Below are 13,401 nucleotides of genomic sequence, written 5' to 3'. Positions count from 1 at the left end.
TACGTTGTCTCATATATGAGCCGTGGCCACGAAGCGTCCCACAATGGCCCGTGCCCAGGAGCTGAGGCCGCATCCTTGATGATGGCTAGTTTAACCCCTTAGATGCTGTGTGATTGCACGGGGTGCTAATGGATTATGGTCCCGGCTGCCATCTTTGTACACTTTTCCTCTAATAGGATACCTGTCAGTATTATGTAGACAGGCATATCATGCCGCAGTACAGAGTATTTCAGTGTCTTATACCACTTGGTACAGTCTCAAGTCTTCTAGCGGGAAAAATTTCTCTAAAAATAAAATAAAATAGTTCTATTTTTAAAGCAAATTTTTTTTGTACCACCTCAAAACCATGAGACTTTGCCGTGTATCGTTGTAACAATAAAAACATCAGCTCGTCCTGCAAAAGACAGACTTGGCGCATCTACCGTCTTACTATTGCGCAAAAGTCATCGAGCATTGAAAAATGGTGAATGCCCAAACATTTCAGAATAAAAATTAAATTAAGTTTTGCAAAACACGACCTGTAGATGTCCCTAAATGCCGCCGTGTATCGTGCGCAGGAAAATCGTCTGACGATGGGGATTGAAACACAAAATTGTCCTATCGTGTTGGGGGTAATGAAGATATTGGCGTGTCCACGTGAGCGAAAAATAAGAACTTCACGTCGGGTGTAAGGCTGGGAAATTAATGGAAAAATCACCGAAACCGACCGTCAGTCCGTAAAACCGCTGTGATTCTGTGCGGGTCGGCCATTACGTTATTCTTGAGCCTTTGTCTGCAGTTTCGTTCGGATCCAGAGCTGCTGCTATTATTAGTCTTCAGACCCTGAGGAGGTGAGCAAACCTAAAACCAGTGTTACTCCCCTCTCCTGGGCTCCGGTGCTGCCCTTGGTCCTCTCAGGCCTCCTGAATGACGTCAGGGACCCAATCACAGGCCTCAGTGGTGACATGGTGTAGTGACACACGTGTGACCGGCTTCATCACGCCTTTGTGTCACGTGACCGCTGAGGCCCAATAGACCTTTGCACGAAGAATTGTTAAGCTCTAGAAGAAATGGTTGGTATGGCTTCTGATGTCACGTGTGGGAACGGTGCGGTTCCTCTTTATGGTAGCATGCTGTGTTATTTACATGGGGCTTTTTAGACAGCATGTTTTGGCTTGGGGTGTGAATCCCCCTCTTAGTAAGAGACCTACCTTGTATAAAGTTACCTGGACACATTACAATGGCGCCACCTAACCTGTAGTCCAGCCTTGTACAGGGCGCGTACATGAGGAGCGACACCATTTCTGGTCATTATATGACTTCTATTCTGCTAGTTTTAGCAGTTTTCTGCTCTGCGGGTGTTGTCTGTAGTTTGCAGTTCTCCCTGAACTGATGGGTGGAGACCAGTCACCATACACTGCACACAGTAAGTAGAGGAGAATCTGCGGCTCAAAAGCAATCCTAGGATCATCGTGCAGATTCTATATTTCACTAGTGACCTGTATTGATGTGAATAAAAGACTTTGCTTATGATGAAAGCTCCGTTTTAGCTGCAGCAGACGAGTAATCCTGACCATGGTCTTATCTCCTGCTTATAGACGTCGTTAATCGGACTCGTGTGACTCATCGTCTGCCTTGAGACGGATAAATCACAATTTCCAGAATTTAAGTCTGGGGGAGGGGGGAAACAGCCCGTTCGGAAGAGAAAGGAGCAAAGTTTCTTGACGTGTTAGGCCTGGTTCACATCCGCGTTCGGTAATCCATTTAGGGGGTTCAGACTACCGAACGTAATGGTGAGCTGGGTAGACCATTCAGAAGCCAGTTTGAGGGGAACCTTCATAGATGACTAAATAGCCCATCAGTCGCGACCGTCTCAGTGCAATGGTTTCCTGGCCTCGCAGATCACTTCCTCCCATACCCTCGAGAACATAAATTTCCATGAAAGTGAGCGATCGAAACGAGACCCCATTGCATTACCCATCGGCTTCGGTCTTTGTAATATTTATCTTCATTTTTCCTCCAAGAAACCTAAATCCAGGTGTCTCCTGACTACTTTGGATAAACTAGACTGGAGACAAGGAGACTTAAAGGGAGTCCATCACAAGTCATTACAGATAGTTTAGGGTCTCCTCAGTGTGTTTCCCCCTTTTGATTCACTAGACACCACTGTGTTGCATTTCACGTCTTTGGCACCTCCTTAGTTGCTCCAAAAAGCTAATTTGCACAAAAATGGCGATATGTCATCAATGGAGGCCACGATTTACAAGGGGTCACCTGAATCCATCTGCAGGGCTGGGTCCTGCTGAGTTTCTGTTCCTCATAACAATACTCGGAACTCTAAAATGGCGTCCTAGTCCAGAGAACGTCTCAATCGTCGGTAAAGTTGGGTTAATTTATTGTATCGTTTTGCAATCTTGCAACAAATGGAGGACAAGAAAATATAAGGAACCTCTGAGACCTTTGGCATCACCTTTTGCAGTCAGATAAGATGATCTCGCCATTGCATCGGCTCTTATGGTTTTAGTGAAGGGTATTTTACGCCATTTTTGATGTTTCGGATATATCCAGAAAGCAGAAAGACCATGGCTAGCTGTAAGGGTCGGCCATGACTGGGACTGCACAGAACCCTGACACATCCACACCTCTGTCACTGTCATGGTGGCGGGCCGGTTTGCTTGGGTACCTCTGTTGCTGCCATCACGGCGGGCCAGTTTCCTTGGGCACCTGTCACTGTCGTGGTGGGCCAGTTTGCTTGGGTACCTCTGTTGCTGCCATCACGGCGGGCCAGTTTCCTTGGGCACCTGTCACTGTCATGGCGGCGGGCCGGTTTCCTTGGGCACCTGTCACTGTCATGGCGGCGGGCCGGTTTGCTTGGGCAACTGTAACTGCCATGTCGGCGTGCCGGTTTCCTTGGGCACCTGTCACTGTCATGGTGGCGGGCCGGTTTGCTTGGGTACCTCTGTTGCTGCCATCACGGCGGGCCAGTTTCCTTGGGCACCTGTCACTGTCGTGGTGGGCCAGTTTGCTTGGGTACCTCTGTCACTGTCATGGCGGCGGGCCGGTTTCCTTGGGCACCTGTCACTGTCATGGCGGCGGGCCGGTTTCCTTGGGCACCTGTCACTGTCATGGCGGCGGGCCGGTTTGCTTGGGCACCTGTAACTGCCATGGCGGCGGGCCGGTTTGCTTGGGCACCTGTCACTGTCATGTCGGCGTGCCGGTTTCCTTGGGCACCTGTCACTGTCATGGCGGCGGGCCGGTTTGCTTGGGCACCTGTCACTGTCATGTCGGCGTGCCGGTTTCCTTGGGCACCTGTCACTGTCATGGCGGCGGGCCGGTTTGCTTGGGTACCTCGGTCGCTGTCATGGTGGTGGGCCGGTTTCCTTGGGTACCTGTCACTGCCATTACGGCAGGCCGGTTTCCTTGGGCACCTGTCACTGTCATGGCGGCGGGCCGGTTTCCTTGGGCACCTGTCACTGTCATGGCGGCGGGCCGGTTTGCTTGGGCACCTGTAACTGCCATGGCGGCGGGCCGGTTTGCTTGGGCACCTGTAACTGCCATGGCGGCGGGCCGGTTTGCTTGGGCACCTGTCACTGTCATGTCGGCGTGCCGGTTTCCTTGGGCACCTGTCACTGTCATGGCGGCGGGCCGGTTTGCTTGGGTACCTCGGTCGCTGTCATGGTGGTGGGCCGGTTTCCTTGGATACCTCTGTCGCTGCCATGACGGTGGGCCGGTTTCCTTGGGTTTTGCATGGCGTCCATTGGTCAGGTAAGACGTAGGTACTATGCAAATACAAGTAGAGAACAAGCAGTGTCTTTGTGTTTCTTATTACCGCCATATGTCTGAGTTTAGCAGATGGATGAGCCCGCGCACATTTCATAGCGGTAGTTTTTGCGCTGTAAACTAGAGGACGTTGCCGCTATTAACCCTTGTTTTATTCTCAGAAGAGAATGGTTACGCCCGACTGTAAGCGAAACGTTTTCCACAAGTCTTCTATATAATGTCGCTATGAAGGTCGTTGTAAAATATATTGAAATAATAAAACCTGCCTGATTTCACAAGTCTTTATTTTAGACGTTTTCTTGCGTTTCAGACGGCGCAGTCGCCTAACCTTGTCTTATTTAGCGGACCAACAACTAACCGAGATCCGCTCCTAGAAATCCGACCCCAAAACCAGTCATCGGAAATCACAAAAAAAGTTCTCCAGCAGTTGAGTGACCTTAGGGTAGGTCCTCAAGATCTGTTTGGTGGGGGTCTGGAACTCTCCAGCGCCGCCTCCATCTTAGTCAGCAGCGTTCCCTTCTTCCGGCGGTGGCTTGTAACTTCTAGGCCTCGGGCAGAGCCGACTGCACATGCTCACAGGCTACGAGAAAATGGCCGCTTACAATACTGTGCATGCAGCTATTTTCTTATGGCCTGTGGGCATGCGCAGTCTGCTCTGCATTTGCCGCAGACCTAGATATTCACTAGGAAGGAAACATAGGCTACTTTTTAGGACCCACACTCACCCGGAATCCCGACCGCGACCAGCGAAAGTGCTCTCCGGCTCCGCTGCAGGACCTGAGATGACGTCACAGGTCTTTCAGCGGGGCTACGATTGCTTGGCTGCAGTTTGGGGGCGGGTCGCAGGGGAAGCCGAGCGGCCTGATACGTTGGTGGCCTTGCGTGGGCAGCACCACTGAGAAAGTCTCTGCCCGAGAAAATGGCGGCTGTTCCCGGCTCTGAGCGATGCTGCCATGCCGGCCGGCATAGATTGCGGCCGCCTCACCCCACATTCTGCAGACAGCTGCAACAGTACCAGTGACTGCCGGTCGTAACAAACAGGGCTGAAGGACCTGAGCTCACGTCACCACGTCATGTGCGGGGCTCTGATTAGACCTGGCAACTGCATGGGCGGAGCTATAGACCCACAAGCCGGCCGCACACTCACAGGAAGAAAATGCCGGCATCCGAGAGCCGCACCTACTGGCATCGTTGGAGACCGGCGCGTGACGTGGAGTGGTGAGTCTGCCGGGACCCTGGGGGTCGGAAGGGGTACAGGGAACTGTGCCGCATTCCCACAGATCGCCGTCTACTTCTGCCGCGCGCCGTGCATGGCCGCAGCAGCTACGCTGCACGGTCTGCCAACCCCATGCACCCCTGTAACCTCAGCGCACGGGGAACCCGGGGTGGGGTGGAGCCGGGGTCACAGGTGCGGGTGGGAGGGTGGTTAGAGATAGCAAAAATGGGGCACAGGGTGGGTGGGGGGGAAAGAGGGCACGGGTGAGGTAGGAAAGGGGCCCAGGGTTGTGGAGGGAGAATGTTGAAGCGGATAGGGAAAAAAGTGGGGGTCAGGGGACAAAGAAATGGAAGGGGACCAGCGGGGCACAAGGTGGCGGTCCATGGGTGCACTGGGGTTGGAAGGGCCACTGTGGCCACAAGGCAGGGGTGGGGCACGCAGGGGGTGGTGGGGGGGCCGCGAACGAAGTCGCAGGTAATGCTAGTGTGTAATCAGAGGCAGGGACTCCTACTATCCTACATGGCTGCACTGCTAGGAGTCGCCTCCTCCCATGACGTTGCGGCCGCACTCATGTCCTGAGCTTTGCAGGTCAGTCTTGGTGTGTGAATTAGTCACTACTGTGCTGGGTGTACCCTGTTGGACCCCTTGGCTAATAGACCAGGTGTGTGTGTGGGGGGGGGGGGTTTATGAGCCCCCTAGTGCTCCGGGGCCTGGGTGTACCCTGTTGGACCCCTTGGTTAATAGTCCAGGTGGTGGGGGGAGGGCTTATGGGCCCCCTAGTGCTCCGGGGTCCAGGTGTAACTTGTTGGGCCCCTTGGCTAATAGACCAGGTGGTGGAGGGCTTATGGGCTCCCTAGTGCTCCGGGGCCTGGCTGTAACCTGTCGGGCCTCTTGGCTAATAGACCGGGTGGTGGGGGGCTAATGGGCCTCCTAGTGCTCCGGGGCCCAGGTGTAACTTGTTGGGCCCCTTGGCTAATAGACCAGGTGGTGGAGGGCTTATGGGCTCCCTAGTGCTCCGGGGCCTGGCTGTAACCTGTCGGGCCCCTTGGCTAATAGACCGGGTGGTGGGGGGCTAATGGGGCTCCTAGTGCTCTGGGTGTAACTTGTTGGGCCCCTTGGCTAATAGACCGGGTGGTAGGGGGGGCTTATGGGCTCCCTAGTGCTCCGGGGCCCAGGTGTCACTGCAGCATCTGAACCCCCTCATGTTACACCCCCATCCATTAGTCTGATGGTTTGGGGGCTTCCACATGTGAGATATTCTGCGCTGTGTGACCTCCATTGTACATGGGAGGTAACAGCGCTAGCCTTAGTCGCACTGGCTACCTGCCCACTACTGAGGAGTATCTGCAGCCATGTCACATAGTAGGACCCCCTCCCCTCCCCCTCACAATACACTCAGGAATAACCAAAAACTCCAGCCTATAAGCAGCACTTGGCATTACCAAGACCTACTTCCGGGAGTCCCCCTCTGACTCCGCCTCCTTAGCAGACACCGGAAGCCACTATCCCCACTTCCGGCGTTTGCTTTCTTCAGGAGCCCGCCCCTCGCTGTTCATTGGTCAGAGCGGCAGCCTATCCCCAAGCTCCTATTCTAATATGGTTATCAGGTGACGTCACCGTTACTAGAGCGTCCACTGTTGAATGCTATCAGCAGCTGCCCAGCACTGGGTGTCCTCAGCAATGGAGGTCGGCGGCCATTTTGTTGTGGTCCATCAGATGACCCGTGAGAAGTGTGTCCCTGCTGCTGGATTGCTCCCTGGTTGCAGCCCTGTCCCTCCCATCACTGAGCAGATGTGCAGAGCTGGCAGAGGTAGTGTCTCCTATTTCCTTCACATATTGTTGTCATTTTGCATGGAGATTTGCTGCAGTCCTGGCATCTGTCTGCGGCGCCCCCTGAGGTGATGCCGTGTATGTGGGCGTTGCGTGGGCGCTCATTCTATAGGGTCTGTGATGTAAGAGATACACTAATGCACTACGACGCTCCGATATATGACTCCGTAAGGGTTAATCGCCCCCGACCCCTCTTGTTTTGGCTTTTTTTTACTTAAAAGTCCCAATTTTTTTAGTTTATTAGGTTTATGCCGATCCTTCGTACCGTTTGAGATTTTGGCGCTCCTGGGTTTCTATACGGATCTGAGTTTGGGGTGATGGCGCCCGTGCCCGTCGCCTTCTCTTGTCCTGTCCGCTTGCCTTTAAATGAATGTAATATTCTTAAAAACAGATAAAAATATATAATTTCCTTCCAGTCAGTTTTGTTACGTTTTTTATTTTCTGTCCATGGTGACGGGGGCGGCCATCTTTCCTGAGCTTCTCCTCTTCACTGTTCACAGCATTTAGTGATACGCTTTACAGCAGTCTCATGGCCCTAGGCAGTAATAGGCTGCAGCCGATTCGTTGAGGCCTATAGAAAGTTATTAGACGAGGTCTCTGTCGGGCGGGGGACGAGATAAGCTGCGACATCATCTACCATTGGTGGTGGAGGTAATGGTGGCTCAGTGGTGTTATCTATGGAGGCGTTATCTTCTATTGTAACTTTGCTGGGAAAAAAAAAATTGGTCTCAGGTTATTATTAGGCTTAGTGGCCAGAAATAAATTACAGGAAAGGCAGGAGCCGGGATCGGTGAAGATCTAGAATCGGAGAAGATGAACGACAGACAAACTGCAGCGGCCATGCCAGTAAGGTCAGCCCAAGGGGGGGACGCAAGACGCTAAATGGTCACTGAGGAGCCCGAAGTATCATCACAGGTCCTAGAAGTATCTCTGATGTCACCATGAGCGAGAAGCTGACCATATTAGATCCACACGAGAGAGGAAACCTTCCTCGGTTCCTTGTTGTTCTTGTTTATCCTTGAAAATTCAATAAAGATTTATTGCACAAAAATCATAAAACACAAAAAAATAACCACAATGCACATGGACCTACGGTGAGATGGGAGGGCTCCGATGCTCCCGCACATTTATGCACATAGTGGAGGTCTATAAAGAGGAACTTTCACCACCTGCAACAAGTCCAGCTCTTTACACCATATCATAGTCTTTGCTCCACTGATTGTTTCTCTAGCCCCCACCGTCCCTGAGCAATCAGTGCTGTTAGGTTTGGTTCCTGACATACAATTTAGGCATTGTACTGTCGGGGGGTGGAGTCAGACAGGAGAAGACAAGGGGGTGTGACTCTGAGCTCTGACACTGGCTGCCTCTGATTGAAGCCCCTGCCTGACACCGCCCACCTGACATTACAGAGCTAGTATAACACATCAGGCACTAAAACTACCTGCGCTTGTTGTTCAGGAACGGCGGGGGCTAGAGAGAAAATTCCAACTGTGCTGGAATCAGCGGAGCAGCGACTATTAACAAATGCTGAGAACTACAATCATTCGAGGTGGTGTAAAGTCCTCTATAAGATGAAACTACAATTCATTTTGGAATTTAAAGCCTAGAAGTTGGGGCTGGAATATGCAGGACATACAAAGAGCCAGCGGGGCCCTCACCAGGGTGTGACAGAGACCGCAAAGAGAGAATACCAGCTATGTCCTGCCGCTGTTTTTTACTACTTTACACCCACCCCGGGGTTCCCTGGTTTTTTAACATTCTCTTGAAGACCCCCCTCCCCTGTAAGGCCAAGGAGTTACACTAAGATCTTGGTCATGACATTGGTCGTGTGACCAAAGGACGCTGTAATATCATGTAGTCACATCACACTAATGTGGGAAAGCCCTTTAAGGAAACATGATGACATCACAAAAGTTCCATCTAAGGTTAGGTTCCCATCTGTCCTTGTTTACTGTTTGGGGACACCATCCCCCATTCCGCTTGAATAACGTGGAGAGCAAATTTCTGCATTTTCCGGGTGGAAACCCATCAGACCTCTTCATAGTCTATGGGCTCTGTGGATTTCGGGTGTAACCATTTCTTAAGTGGATTGGGTTTCCATTTTTCGGGTCTCCAAGCAGACAAGAACAGAATCCTGGACGCTACTGTGAACCTAACAAAATCCATTCTGTGATTGTGCTCCACGTGTAAGATAGTCTTATCACACAGCCAGGGCCGGCTCCAGGTTTTTATGGGCCCTTGGGCGACAGAGACTCAGTGGGCCCCCTTGTGAAGGCGGCGGGAGTCGGGACACTGCGCGCTGCTGTGGGCGGACGAAGCGAATGACGTCACGCAGGAGTGCTGCGTCACCTACGCCATACCTCCCAACTTTTGAAGAGTAGAAAGGGACAAAATGTGCAGCGTGCTCCGTGCGTTGCGGCAAATTTAGCTCCGCCCATTTTTATGTTAACTCCGCCAATTCTCATTCATTTTTCATGTGCTCCCACACAGTATAATCCTCCTACAGTCACCCATAAATTATATGCCCCCCTCTATCTCTCCCCCAGTTTCATATACACCCTTCCTCTGCCCCCAGTTTCATGTCCCCCCCTTCATTTGCCCCAGTGTCATGCTGTTCTCCCCCCTTCATCTGCCCCAGTGTCATGCCGTTCTCCCCCCCTTCATCTGCCCCAGTCTCATGCCGTTCTCCCCCTTTCATCTGCCCCAGTGTCATGCCGTTCTCCCCCCCTTCATCTGCCCCAGTGCCATGCCGTTCTCCCCCCCTTCATCTGCCCCAGTGTCATGACGTTCTCCCTCCCCCTTCATCTGCCCCAGTGTCATTCCGTTATCCCCCCCTTCATCTGCCCCAGTCTCATGCCGTTCTCCCCCCTTCATCTGCCCCAGTGTCATGCCATTCTCCCCCCCTTCATCTGCCCCAGTGTCATGCCGTTATCCCCCCCTTCATCTGCCCCAGTCTCATGCCATTCTCCCCCCTCTTCATCTGCCCCAGTGTCATGCCGTTCTCCCCCACATTCATCTGCCCCAGTGTCATGCCGTTCTCCCCCCCCTCTTCATTTGCCCCAGTGTCATGACGTTCTCCCCCACATTCATCTTCCCCAGTGTCATTGCGTTCTCCCCCCCTTCATTTGCCCCAGTGTCATGACGTTCTCCCTCCCCCTTCATCTGCCCCAGTGTCATTCCGTTATCCCCTCTTCATCTGCCCCAGTCTCATGCCATTCTCCCCTCTCTTCATCTGCCCCAGTGTCATGCCGTTCTCCCCCACATTCATCTGCCCCAGTGTCATGCTGTCGTCCCCCCTTCATTTGCCCCCAGTTTCATGGGCTCCCTACATTATGTTCCACCTTAATGTTTAACACAAGACAAACACTTACACTCACCTACATTCCGACGGATGCCGATGAGCAGAAACCGGGACGGGCAAGTGCCGGGGGTCCCCAGAGACTCTGTGGGCTCCGGCACTTGCCTGACTATGCCGTGTGCTGACGCCGGCCCTTCACCCAGCGGTATATTATACGTGGTGTTGACCATATTATTTCATTGTTTTACGGTATTATTTTATTATATTATTGTTCTAGCTAAGTCCTTGCCCCGACAACCGAAGGACAAAGTGCTGAGGACTAGAACTGGCTGATATGGGAAGAAGAACACAGAGTTAGAAAAGAAGAGGCCGAAGAAGTTAAGTTTGGAATTTTGTCAAAGTAAAACTAAAAAAATGAAACTATAAACCAAAAACCAAAAAAATGACATTCGATTAACCCCTTCCCGCCGATGGCACTTTTTGACTTCCCGACCAAGCTCGATTTTTCAAAACTGACATGTGTCACTTTATGTGGCAATAACTTTGGAACGCTTTAACTTACCAAAGTGATTTTAAGATTGTTTTTTCGTAACACATTGTACTTCATGTTAGTGGTAAATTTTGGTTGATATGTTTTGTGTTTAATTATAAAAAAATTGGAAATTTGGTGGAAATTTTGAAAAATCTGCATTTTATAAAGTTTGAAATGATGTGCATTACATACAGATAGTCAGACCGCCAAAATTATATCCTAAATCTCATGTCCCAGATCTCTGCTTTATGTCGGCATCAAACTTTAATCGCCCTTTTAATTTTTACGGACATTGTAAGATTTACAAGTGAAACAACAATATTCAAAATTTTCAAGAAATTTCCAAAACCCATTTTTTAAAGGGCCTAATCCAGTTATGAAGGGGTTTTTAAAGACCCTTGTATTAAAGCCCCCCATAAATCACCCCATTTTCAAAACTGCACCCCTTAAAGAAGCCAAAACAACATATACCTAGTAATTTAACCCTATAAGTGCTTAACAGGAATTAATACAAAATGGAGGTGAAATTTTCAAATTTGAATTTATTTTACTAATATTTTCGTTTAGCCCTAGAATTTGCACATTCACAAGGGGTTAAAGGGGAAAACGCCCCCCACAATTTGTTAGGCAAGTTCTCCCGACTACCACAGTACCCCACTTGTGGGTGTAAACTAATATATGGACGCACAGCGAGCCGCAGGAGGGAAGGCGCGCCAAGGAGCTTTTAGAGGGCAGATCTGGCTGGGATCAGTTTCAGGAACCATGTCGCATTTACAAAGCCCTTGAGGAGTCAAAACAGTGGAAACCTCTAGAAAGTGACCCCATTTTGAAAACCGCACCCCTCAAAGTATTTATCAAGTGATGTAGTAGCATTAGTAACCCAGAAGTGACTGTGTAAGCTGTGCGGAGTAAATTGGGTACACCAAATCCCATTCTATTTTCCCACCAGCTCCTATGACGCGGACGGGGAAGAGGGGCATTCTGGGGGGTCAGCGCTGGTGTATTATCTCTCATAAGCTCTAAATATGGGGGGTCCCCTGAAAACGCTCGCACCGCTTACACATTTCCTTCTAGTCGCAGCCACTTATGTCCTAATGATTTGGCGACTTTTGGGGTTTTTGTCTTCACATTGTACAAGCTAGATTTTTATTTTTATTTTCTGGCAATGTGGCCATATGAGGGCTTGGTGTTTGCGGTATTAGATGTACTTTTCAATGCCACCATTTTGGGGCGTGTAACTTATTGACTACATTTTATTAACTCTTTCTGGGTGGGATGTAAAAGGAAACATCAATTCTGGCATTGCTTTTTAGCATTTATTTTTTTTCCCGCGCAGCGTACAGCATAAGTAACGTGACCTTTATTCTGCGGGTCGGTACGGTTACGGCGATACCTCATTTATATGATTTTTTAATGCGTTGCTATTTGTGCAGAATAGAATTCAATTCAGGGAAAAAAATCTATTGTTTTTGCATCGCCATCTTCTGAAAGGCATAACGTTTTTATTTTTCGCTAGACAGAGCTGGTTGAGGGCTTATTTTTTGCGGGAAGACCTCTTCTTTTTATTGGTACCATTTTGGTTTTCATCTGACCATTTGATTACTTTTTATTGAACATTTTGTAAGGGAAAGGTGGTGAATAATCATTATTTTGTGCGGTTTTCTACGTTTTTTTTTTTACGACATTCGCCGTTCGGGTTAAATAATGTTTTTATTTTATTGTTCAGGTTATTACGGACGCGGCGATACCAAATATGTAATGTTTTTTTCTATTTTTCTTTATTTTACATAATAAAACATTTTATATGGGGAAAAAGGGATTTTTGGGGCTTTATTTATTTATAATTTATTTTAAACTTATTTAAACTTTTTTATTTTGACTTTTTTTTCACTTTTTTTTCCTGTCCCCATGGGGGATTGAAGCAGTGATCGGCTGATCACTGCTTCAATAGATATACGCTGCAATACACGTGTTACACGTGTATTGCATTGTATAGGAAGCTGTCAGCCTGTGTAGACGCACAGGCTGACAGCTTCATTTACGGCAGGATCGGCCAGGCGCGAGGACGGGGTAAGTGAAGGGGCAGACCCGGGGTCACTGATCAGACCCCGGGCTGCCCCCTACGAACACCGGCACCCCCCGAAACCGGCGCGGGGGGTGCCGATCGGCACCATATGACGTTGTAACCCCGGAGGTGCCGGTGGTCATGTTGATCACCGGCATCTCAGGGGTTAACACCCGCGATCGGACCCGGTTCCGACCGCGGGTGTTACGGGGCATTGTCAGCCGTGTATTACGGCTGACACCCGCTGTGCATGGTGCGCACACAGTTTCTGTGTGCGCACCATGCATCCGCAGTAATAGTACGGCGGTTTGTGGGAAGCCCTTCCCAGCAGCGCCGTACTATTACGGCGAATGTCGGGAAGGGGTTAAAGGAATATTTAACATAGAAATGTCACTATAAATAAAGAATTCCTGAAACTCCTTCCTTTAATCTTCCCTTTCTTTTAGTTTTGTCTCCTTTTGTAATAAAACATGAGAACTATATAAAGAAATCTCTTATCTGTTGTCTCAGGAGATTTTCCATATTCCTCCTCCTTATAACCATATGTCTCTATATGACTCTGGCTGCAGCAGGAGCCTCCCCCCTCTTTCCCCAACATTGTGTACATTCATGTTCTTAAGTATTGTCTTTAAGGTGATATTTTTCTACCTCTGGACTAGTAATAATGTTTTGGGCTATTTTATATGTTACCCTGCAGAAGC

Source organism: Leptodactylus fuscus, chromosome 10 (genome assembly GCF_031893055.1).
Source record: "Leptodactylus fuscus isolate aLepFus1 chromosome 10, aLepFus1.hap2, whole genome shotgun sequence".
Taxonomy (NCBI): Eukaryota; Metazoa; Chordata; class Amphibia; order Anura; family Leptodactylidae; genus Leptodactylus; species Leptodactylus fuscus.
The sequence above is the reverse complement of the archived record's forward strand: the minus strand, read 5'-3'. Positions refer to the sequence as shown.